The following is an 11,171-nucleotide window of genomic DNA, read 5'->3' as shown; positions in this document are numbered from 1 at the left end:
TATCGCTTATCGCTGTTTATCTTTTAATGCATTATCCCAAGGCTTCAAATTGTGGGTGGGTGTGATAAATTGTGGAAAAGGAGATTCCCTTTAAATAGAAGGATCTTTTATTAGACAAAGATAAGGAACAGGGGGAGAATCACTCTTAGCAAGCAAGCTCAAGCTGTGCCTGTGGTGGGGCGAGCAGCTTGCTGTAAAAGACCGAGAGAAAGAGGTCAGCTGGGACCAATAGTTGCTTTCGAGGGCATCATTTTGTAAAGGTCAAATGCTTTCCATCGTCCGCTTGGTGATGGTGATGTAATATGGTCACAGCCCTCACACTGGGTGCACTTCTGTGCTCTCAAGCTCCTGGAGGTGAGATTGAACATCATGAATCTCTCTTCAACAGAATCAAGCAGCTGATTTCCAGAGGAAGATTGGTTCTTCACATCCTGTCTACAGCTTTTCTCTTGCCTTCAGCCTTGGTGGGGAGAGAGAAATGTGTGCACTAAAGGCCTCCTGATATTTGGATGAATGGAAATTGATGGAATGGACAAGACTCTCACCAGCCTTGTTCTCCTGATGTTGGAAGAGAGCACAGTGGATTCAACATGTGTGATGCTGAGACCTGCTGGCCGTGGGGCCTGCATCCAGGGAGCCCATGATAAATGAGTGGCTTCATCTCTGAGAGTCACTGAAAGTGGGCTGGATGCATGTTCTCATTTTATTTCTACCAGAAATCAGGGAGGAAGATCCAGAAGGAAAGTATGTGTGCTGATTATCTCCCCTTTACAACTGGGAAAACTGACCAGGGCCCTGTGAATGGGCGTGGATATGGTTACAGAGCTGGGAGGCCAGGCATACTTTTACCAGCCTTTGAAATGTGCTCTGGGAAGCTCTGCTGTTCATCCCATCGCTTATGCTGTCAGGGCCACGCTGCGTCAGTGGAGGGGCTGAGGACTGTGCAATGGGTGACTTTGACCCGTCAGCGAACATTTGGGAAATTCCGTGCTGGGCGTGTTGGAGCTTTCACAATAGGGGTTGGGGTTCTTCCCAGAGATGCCTCAGGAGGTGGAGACAGCTGAATGGGGGCTGTGTGTGCTCGCGTCCTCTACTGATTTATGAGTCCCCGCTTGCAGTATTTCGCATGATCCCAGTGCAGCGTGGGAAGGAAATCAAAGTATGGGTTAGTGACGAAGGCAAAGCAGGCCTTGCCTGAGGCTGGCTGGGGATCTGAGAAGCCGCCCCAGTGCCAAAGAATGCAGAGACCAGCTGTGCCCGAGGCCCCCGTGGGAGCACAAGGCGCCGAGTGCCTGGGAGCTGCCCCCATTGGCAGAGCTGGCCTTCAAAGCAAGTTTTCTTCCATTCCTGCTGTCTGATTCTGGGTGCATCCCATTCCCCCAGCAGGTGTGGTCCTGAAGGAGTGTTGGACCCAGGCCAAACAAGTGCTTGGAACAAGGTGGGGAAGGAAACAGCAGAGGCGAATTTAAATAAAAAAGATGTTCTGTTACATCAATTTTCATTCAAAACTGTTTCGAAGAAGGTTAGCTCTTTGGAGACAAAAACACAACTTAGTCTACAGGAAAATGAACTAAAGGTGGGCTCATGTATGCTAGGGGTCGGACACGACTGAGCAACTTCACTTTCACTTTTCACTTTCATGGATTGGAGAAGGAAATGGCAACCCACTCCAGTGTTCTTGCCTGGAGAATCCCAGGGATGGGGGAGCCTGGTGGGCTGCTGTCTATGGGGTCGCACAGAGTTGGACATGACTGAAGTGACTCAGCAGCAGCAGCGTGTATGATACAGAGAAATAAACACTTTACCTTCTAAGGACTCAAAATCACTCCACAGATGAGCCTTGAGAAGCTCTGCATTCATCTTAGGGTCCCGGCAGACCCCTAAGTCTTTTTCTGCAGTCTGTGCACTCTTGACTATTCCAAGTCCATCACAGAAGATGCTGGCCCCTGGACCCAGAGGAAAGGCCTGGGGCATGTCCACTGCACAGCTTCTGGATCCCCAGAACTCGTGGGTAGTGTTTATTTTCTTCTCTCTTTTGAAAATTCAAATATATCACACTGTAAACTATCACTCTTTGCTGTAAGGGCCAACTTCACCAGAGTGACAGATACCATTTGTTATGGACTTAATTGTACTCCCTCAAAAGTTATGTGCTGAAGTCCTGACCCCCAGAACCGCACAAAGTGACTGTATATGGAGACAGAGACTTTAAAGAAGTAATTAATGTAAAATGAGGTTATTAAAGTGGGTTCTAATCCAGTATGATGATGTCTTCTAGGAAGAAGAGATTTAGGACATACACACACATGGAAGTCCAAGTGAGGACACAGGGAGAAGATGGCCATCTCTAAGATAGGAGAGAGCCCTCTGGAGAAACAACACTGTCCACACCCTTATCTTGAACTTTCAGCCTCCAGAAATTATAATCCCCTAGTTGATGTTTCCATGAGACCGTATTGCAACACCAGTGAAAATGCACAACATCTACTGTACTTTGCTTTCCTGATAATAGGAATCTGTGTTTTATATTCTGAGAGAGAAAAACATCGGTTGTTTAAGACCCCAGAGTGCTTTGTTATGTAATGAAAGAAGACTAATACACTATCCGAACTAATACATGGTTGTGTAAATGCCTTCCCTTGAGCCAGCTCTGCCTTTCCTGGGAAGCAGGAAACTGGATTTCAGGACACCCAGATCTCACCCAGGCTGTCTGATGAGTCCCCTTTTATTATTCTGTTCTATATTATTATGCTTTGACAGATTTATTAATTGTTTTTATTATTATTATTTTTTTAACAAATACTCAGAACCTTTGAACAGCTGCACAGCAAGATTGACTTTGTCACCCAAAGTTGATAGAATTTCAAAAGGAAGAATCGATATCTTGGTCAGCAATGTTGATGGTAAAAGTCTGATTCCTTCTGAGCCTTTTGAAGTATTAAAAATAGCATGTGGATGCTTTTAACTGCTTACATGGTACCTTTGCTGTTCAAAGGTCATGGCCAGGAAAGGCAAAATCAGAGAAAAATCCAGAGCAGACCAGTTCACCAATTGTTGTAATGGGGCTAATCCCCAAGGAAGTAAGAGAGGAAAATAGGCCAGGAGAGGATTGAAAACTTTATTGGGGTCCTGGGCAGGGCAGCCATGGCTATGGGAAGTGTTTGTTTGCTACTTTGAACTTCACTGGGAATGGTAGGGGGAGGCTGGTGCTGCTGAGGTTCACACAGGCGGGTGGCTGGAGGATGGGGAGTCCTGAGACCACAAGGGAACAGTTGTGTTATAACTGACCACATGTGTCTCAGTGGCTCTCAAACAGGATGAATTCCTCTTACCACCTTAGTGAGAAGACATTGGCTGTAGATTGGAGTTATCGCCAGGGCATCAGACAATCAGTGTTAATACAGGGTTAGGAGAAGTGGATCTCCCTGATTTTACAGGGCAATAGATAGGAGTAAAGACCTGATACCTCTGAGTTTAAAGATTTTGCTGAAAAACCTTAGGATTAAAAAAAATATTTATTTTTGCTTGCACTGGGTCTTTGTTGCTATGTTCAGGCTTTCTCTAGTTGTGGTGAGTGGGGGCTACTGTTCTTTGAGGTGCACAGGCTCCTCAATGTGGTGGCTTGAGGAGGCTTCTCTTGTTTCAGAGCGCAGCCTCTAGGGGTGCACTGGCTTCAATAGTTTCAGCATGTGGATTCAGTTGCAGCTCTTAGACGTTAGAGTGTGGGCTCAGTAGTTATGGCACATGGGCTTGATTGCCTATGGCATGTGGAATCTTCCCATACCAAGGACTGAACCCATGTCCCCTGCATTGGCAGGCAGATTCTTATCCTCTGTACCACCAGGAAAGTCCAAAACCTTAGTTTTGTTGAGAAATTTTTCATCTTCTGTAAGTTGTTGGTGTTGTATCTGCCCTTGCTAGAATTGTTGCCATTTATGCAAGAGTGTCTCTGAGTGGCATGGACCCTGCCATCCTTCTCCAGCAGTTAATCAAGAGCTGAAGGACTATCAGTGACCACTTAGACCAGAGGTTCTTGGGTTTCCTGCATTAGAGACAAGTTCTGGATATTTTTTGAACATGTTCCGTGAGGGCATCAGACAGTTGTTTAGCTGAGATCATATGATTTCGTTTGCCTGTGCCCAGGGCAATTGCCTTCACCATTTACAGCCAAAACTATTAATAGACATATGGAGATCAGATGCCTGACCCTCTGATTTTTTGAAGAAAGTATAGATGTTGCAATAGGGTAAACCATCAACGACATTCCCAATGCCATGGAACATGAAACACAGGCTCCTGTTATTCATAAAGGAAAGCACAACAGATGCTGTGCATTTTCTTGGTGTTGCAATCTGGTCTCACGGAAACATCAACTAGGGGATCATAATTTCCAGGTTTTACCCACGTAGAGGTAAGTGTGGAGCCTGGGAGAACAGAAGCATTTGGCCAGACTGTGTGGAAATCTGGACAAACATAAAAGGTGCCTGGACATTGGATTTGCTTTATTGGAGGCTCTTGAGTTTTCCCAAATGTTCACATCTCCAGGAAAGCCATGTGGTCCCAGGACTTGAGACCATCTGGCCAAACACGGAAGATCATCGATGTTCTAGGCACAGGTACATATTACTGTGTGGCAGACCCAATGATCAGATCAGGTTGATATGTGTACTGCCATGTCTGCATTTGGGGTTGACATCCTGGAGGCTCTGGGTAGATGCCAAGGGGAGTTGTGGTTGGCAGGGAGGTGGGTGATGTGGTGTTTGGGGAAGTGGCTGTGGAGGACAGGGAGCCTGAGGAGGTGTGGTGCATAACAGGGTTGACGGTGGGAGGCTTCCGGGTCAGTATCATAAGGAAGCGAAAGTCATGAGGCATTTCTAACAGCCCCATAAAAAGAGAAGAATGGGAGCAGTTGGGGTTGGAAAGCAGGCAAGGAGGAATTATGTGAGGAATGTTGGTGGTATTTAACAGGCACAACTTTGTGTCCTATAGGGGCTTGATATACTCCAGGATGGCCTTATTGTCATGGGTTTATGACTCACAGTTCTGTGGAGCCCGTGGAGGCCATGCAGGGGTCACTGTCAAGCATTTTGTAATCTTGGGGAAAAAGTAATAGAACGCAGGAGATCTTACAGATCAAGACAATGACCTAGGAATTGGGGAACCAGTGTAGAGTTGTTGGAAAGCAGCATGGACCCATGTGGGCAAGAGGTTGAAGGTGGGTAAGGCTGTAACATTCAGTTCTAAAGTGGGGGGTGGTGTTGTCCTTTTCAGTGGCATGGAAGCTGGAGTCCACCCTCAGAGTGAGGGTCCCTCCCAGGTGGCTATCCACTGATGGAAACCTGTGGTCCCATGTGGAAGTGTGACCTAGTGAAGCTTGGAGACCTCTACTAGAATCTTGCCATAAACATGTGAACTGTTGCAAATGCAAATTTTCAGTAACTCTTAGGGATCATTTGAGCATCTTGGGCCAAGTCCTGGGCAGCTTCTCTTAGTGTCTGAACTTGATATTTCATCCACAGGGAATAAATCTTCTGGTCCATAGACAGCTGACTTAGTGGGTCTGGATATAGTTGTGACACAGTCCATAGACATATAAACATTACAGCCAGTATAATAGAGACTGAGTGGTTAGTGGAGGATGGATTCAGGATTGTTGTTCAAGCTGGCCAAAGACTCTCTGACCAGTTAAAATTGGTATTCTGGATCAATATTCTGCCTGGTAGGTCTCAAACATCTGTGCCATTGGTGCCATTTATAATACATTCCAAGCCTCCCAGGCTTGATGGTGTGTGGGCCTGAGAAATGGTCCTTTGCAGTCTGGCATCCCCAGCTGGCCCATTCTTGAGTGCAATTTTGAGTATTTTTGGCCATTTGGTTGCTACAGGATTTGGCCATAGAGAGCTCTTTTGGGTCTGCCAGCAGTCCTAGGATCCCAGCCAGATGTAATAAGTCCAATAACCACAAGCCAATTGAGCATTGGCAGCAATTAACTTGGGGTCCCAAAAATTTGTTGTCTAAGGAAGTTGTTTGGCAACCAGGTGGGGAATTTTGAGGCCACAGGCATCTCTCCCAGTCTTTTGTGGAAGTTCATTGGCATCTGAGAGGGTGATCAAATGTGGTCAGTGTTTCTAATCAGTGATCAGTTCCTGGGCAGCCAGTGGCAAAGCTTGTTATGTAGTCTGCTGTGTTAGTTCCAAAGCCTGTGGTGCCTTGGTGGGAAGAGGCAGCCTTCCTAGTAATCTGATCAGTGAATTAAAGCAAGATAGACAGGTGTGGAATATATTGTCTCCAAAACATGGACTGAGTAAGTGCGGGGCCTGTCTGGGTGTTTTTGGTGGGCGTCAGTGGAGGAGATGGTGTTTCAATGAGTTTGGATGAAGCCACGTAAGATAGGGCAAAGTGGGACAAAAGAGGGCCAGCAGGGTGGACGGCTTTCCCAGATGGTACAGTTCAGCCAGTATGGTCCATCAGTAAGCCACATGAAAGCAGTGAGCATCTCCGGGGGAATAAGGGATCATCTGCCCATGTTTAGAGTGATCTTGTCCTTGTCACCAGTTATGTAAATGAGGCAGATCACCTCAGTTGAAGTCCTTTGGGGCTCCCTTCTACACAGCCATGAAAGTCACACTTGGAGAGGCATAGAAATTAAGGATGTATTACACTCACAGGTCCCAGAGAAGGAGGACTGGCAACCCATTGCCAGGTTGAGCTCTGCTGGCAGGAAAATGGGCTAGGAGAGAATGGTGGGTGATCTTGGAAGGGGCAATCATGGCACGAGGAAGGGATTATTGGCTACTTTGAACTTAAGCACATTGGAAGAAGAGCAGGGAGGGGGCTGGAAATCTTCTCAAGAGTTACCCTCCGGGCACAGTCAAGAGGAGGCTGGTGCTGGTGAGGCTCACACGGTGCGTGGGCTGGTGGATGGTGAGTCCCGAGGCCACAGGGAACAGTGTGTTACCCCCATCCCTGTCTTCACCACTGAAGTCACTCTTGAGAACTCATCACTGAGGAAAAATTGTTCAATGAAAAATTTTTCTTCAATATTTTCCCATTTTCTTATTTCCTGTATCTTTGTATCTATCATGTTACCTTGAAGGTATTTTTTTCAGCTTTCCTCTTTGTTTCAGAAATAAGGCAGACTATGAAGGATAGAAGCATTTTATTGCTGGTTTGCATAAGGAAAACCATCAAAAGAAAACAAGTATTTTCTTCTTTATTCAAGGGTTCTTTTTATGTTTGTTTGTTTTTTAAAGTTATTTCCATATTAACCATATTCCATATGCTGTATAGTACATTTGATTGCTTTTTTATTTTATACCTGGAGGTTCATACCTCTAAATACCCTTCACTTTTTTTACCTACCCCTGACACCCTCCCCTCTGTCAACTGTCAGTTTGATCTCTGTATGCTTGAGTCTGTTGCGCTTTGTTTTTGAGATTCCACATGTAAATGAGATTATATGGTATTTGTCCTTCTCAGTCTGACTTATTTCACATAGCATAATAGCCTCTGGATTCATCCATGCTGTCCCAAATAGCAAGACTTCATTTTTTTAATTATGGCTGAGTAATATTCCATTGTATATGCACCATGATCTTTTTTTATTCATTTATCTTTTGATGGACACAGGTTGCTTCCATACCTTGGCTGTTGAAAATAATGCTTCGGTGAACATTGGGATACATATATCTTTTCAAGTTAATGTTTTGTTTCCTTTAGGTACATACACAGATGTGAAATTGCTGAATCATGTGATGGTTATATTTTTAATTTTTTGAGGAAACTGCATAGTTTTTTCCATAAAGATGGTATCACTTATATTCCCACCAATAGGGCACAAGCATTGCTTTTCTCCACATCCTCACCAACACTTGTTATTGTATTTTTTATGATAGCCTTTCTAACAAGTATAACATGGTTTCATTGTGATTTTGATTTATTTTTTCTCTGATCAGTGATGAGCATCTTTTCATGTCTTTTGGTCATCTGTATGTCTTCTTCCCTGGAAAAATGTTTATTCACATCCTCTATCCATTTTTAATGAGATTTTTTTTTGATGTTGAGTTGTATCAGTTATTTAAATATTTTGGATGTTAACCCCTTATCAGAGGTATCATTTGCAAATATCTTTTCCCATTTGTTAAGCTGCCTTTTCATTTTGTTTGTACTTTCTTTCCCTGTGCAAATGCTTTTTAGTTTGATGCAAGAACATTTGTTTATTTTTGCTTTTTTTCCCCTTGCCTGAGGAGACAGATCCAAAAAAATATTACTAAGACCAATGTTGATAAGTATACTGCCTATGTTTTCTTCTAGGAATTCTTTGGTTTCAGGTCTTACATTTAAGTCTTTTTCTTTTTTTTTTTTTTTTAAGATTTATTTATTTATTTTTGACTGCTCTGGGTCTTCACTGCTGCCCATGGGTTTTCTCTGGTTGTGGCAGGTGGGGGCTGCTCTCTAGTAGTAGTGTGCAGGCTTCTTTTGTTGCAGAGCATGAGTTCTAGGTGTGTAGGCTCAGTAGTTGTGGCACACAGGCTTTGTTGGTCCAAGATATGTGGAATCTTCCCAACCAGGGACTGAGCCCATGTCCCCTGCAGTGGCAGGTGGATTCTTAACCACTGGACCACCAGGGAAGCCCTTGCATTTAAGTCTTGAATCCATCCTATGTTTATTTTGTGCACATGTGAAAGTAGTCCAGTTTGATTCTTTTGCATGTAGCTGTCCATTTTCCCAACAATGTTTACTGATCAAATCAGATCAGTTGCTCAGTCGTGTCTGACTCTTTGCGACCCCATGAATTGCAGCATGCCAGGCCTCCCTGTCCATCACCACCTCCCGGAGTTCACCCAGACTCAGATCCATCGAGTCAGTGATGCCATCCAGCCATCTCATCCTCTGTCATCCCCTTCTCCTCTTGCCCCCAATCCCTCCCAGCATCAGAGTCTTTTCCAATGAGTCAACTCTTTGCATGAGGTGGCCAAAGCACTGGAGTTTCAGCTTTAGCATCATTCCTTCCAAAGAAATCCCAGGGCTGATCTCCTTCAGAATGGACTGGGTGGATCTCCTTGCAGTCCAAGGGACTCTCAAGAGTCTTCTCCAACACCACAGTTCAAAAGCATCAATTCTTCGGTGCTCAGCCTTCTTCACAGTCCAACTCTCACTTGCATACAGGAAAAACCATAGCCTTGACTAGACGGACCTTTGTTGGCAAAGTAATGTCTCTGCTTTTCAATATGCTATCTAGGTTGGTCATAACTTTCCTTCCAAGGAGTAAGTGTCTTTTAATTTCATGGCTGCAGTCACCATCTGCAGTGATTTTGGAGCCCAGAAAAATAAAGTCTGACACTGTTTCCACTGTTTCCCCATCTATTTCCCATGAAATGATGGACCGGATGCCATGATCTTTGTTTTCTGAATGTTGAGCTTTAAGCCAACTTTTTCACTCTCCACTTTCACTTTCATCAAGAGGCTTTTGAGTTCCTCTTTACTTTCTGCCATAAGGGTGGTGTCATCTGCATATCTGAGGTTATTGATATTTCTCCCAGCAATCTTGATTCCAGCTTGTGTTTCTTCCAGTCCAGCATTTCTCATGATGTACTCTGCATATAAGTTAAATAAACAGGGTGACAATATACAGCCTTGACGTACTCCTTTTCCTATTTGGAACCAGAGGCTATCTTTTCCCCACTGTATATTCTTGCCTCCTTTGTCATAAATTAATTGGCCATATAAGTGTGGATTTATTTCTGGGTGCTCTGGTCTGTCCCATTGGTCAATGTACTGTTTTTGCACCAGTGCCATACTGTTTCAATTACAGTAGCTTTGTTGTCATGTCTGACTCTTTGCAACCTCATGGACTGTAGCAAGCCAGCTCCTCTCTCTTCAACTGTCTCTTGGAGTTTGCTCAAATTCATATCCATTGGGTTGGTGGTGCTATCTAACCATCTCATCCTTTGCACCCACTCCTCCTTTTGCTTTGTAGAATAGTCTAAACTGAGGCAGCATGATACATTCTGCTTTGTTCTCCTGTCTCAATATGTTATGTTTATCCAAGGTCTTTTGTATGTTTGAACACATTTTAGAATTATTTCTGCTAGTTCTGTGAAAAATACAATTGGTATTTTGATAAGGAATGTATGAGTCTGCAGATTTCCTTGGGGAGTATGGTCATTTTAAAAATATTAATTCTCCTAATTTATAAGTACAGCATATCTTTCCATTTGTTTGTGATATCTTCAATTTCTCTCATCAGTGTCTTATAATTTTCTAAGCATATGTCTTTTACCTCCTTAGGTAGATTTATTCCTAGGCATTTTACTATTTTTTCTTTTTTTAATAAATGTTTATTTATTTTTTAACTGAAGGATAATTGCTTTACAGGATTTTGTTGTTTTCTGTCAAACCTCAACATGAATCAGCCATAGGTATACATATATCCCCTCCCTTTTGAACCTCCCTCCCATATCTTACCCCATCTCACCCTTTTAGTGTGATACAGAGCCCCTGTTTGAGTTTCCTGAGACATACAGCAGAATCCTATTGGTTATCTATTTTACATATGGTAATGTAAGTTTCTGTGTTATTCTTTCCATATATCTCACCCACCCCCCACCCCCATGTCCGTAAGTCTATTCTCTATGTTTATTTTTCCATTGCTGCCCTGTAAATAAATTTTTCAGTACTATTTTTCTAGATTCCATATATATGAGTTAGAATTTTACATTTATCTTTCTCTTTGTGACTTACTTCACTCTGTATAATAGGTTCTAGGTTCATCCACCTTATTAGAACTGACTCAAGTGTGTTCCTTTTTATGGCCGAGTAATATTCCATTGTGTATATGTACCACAGCTTCTTCATCCATTTATCTGTCAAAGGACATCAAAGTTGCTTCCATGTTCTAGCTATTGTAAATAGTGCTGCAATGAACAATGGGATGCATGTGTCTCTTTCAATTTTGGTTTCCTCAGGGTATATGCCTAGGAGTGGGATTGCTGGGTCATATGTTGGTTAAATCCCTAGTTTTTAAAGGAATCTCCATACTGTCTTCCATAGTGGCTGTATCAATTTACATTCCCACCAACAGGGCAAGAGTGTTCCCTTTTCTCCATACCCTCTCCAGCATTTATTGTTTGTAGACTTTTTGATGATGGCCATTCTGACTGGTGTTAGGT

The 11,171-nt window shown here is 43.5% G+C and overlaps 1 long non-coding RNA gene across 1 annotated transcript; it reads left to right on the top strand.

The window, feature by feature from the left end:
* The first annotated feature begins 320 nt into the window (after positions 1-320).
* Positions 321-7,151, top strand: LOC123332927. The gene is made up of 2 exons (XR_006550097.2): positions 321-2,007; positions 2,279-7,151. It is a non-coding gene; the product is annotated as an uncharacterized LOC123332927 (long non-coding RNA).
* Positions 7,152-11,171: the final 4,020 nt, after the last annotated feature.

The sequence above is a fragment of the Bubalus bubalis genome, chromosome 3, assembly GCF_019923935.1.
Source record: "Bubalus bubalis isolate 160015118507 breed Murrah chromosome 3, NDDB_SH_1, whole genome shotgun sequence".
Classification (NCBI taxonomy): domain Eukaryota; kingdom Metazoa; phylum Chordata; class Mammalia; order Artiodactyla; family Bovidae; genus Bubalus; species Bubalus bubalis.
This window is presented reverse-complemented; position numbering and strand designations above follow the sequence as displayed.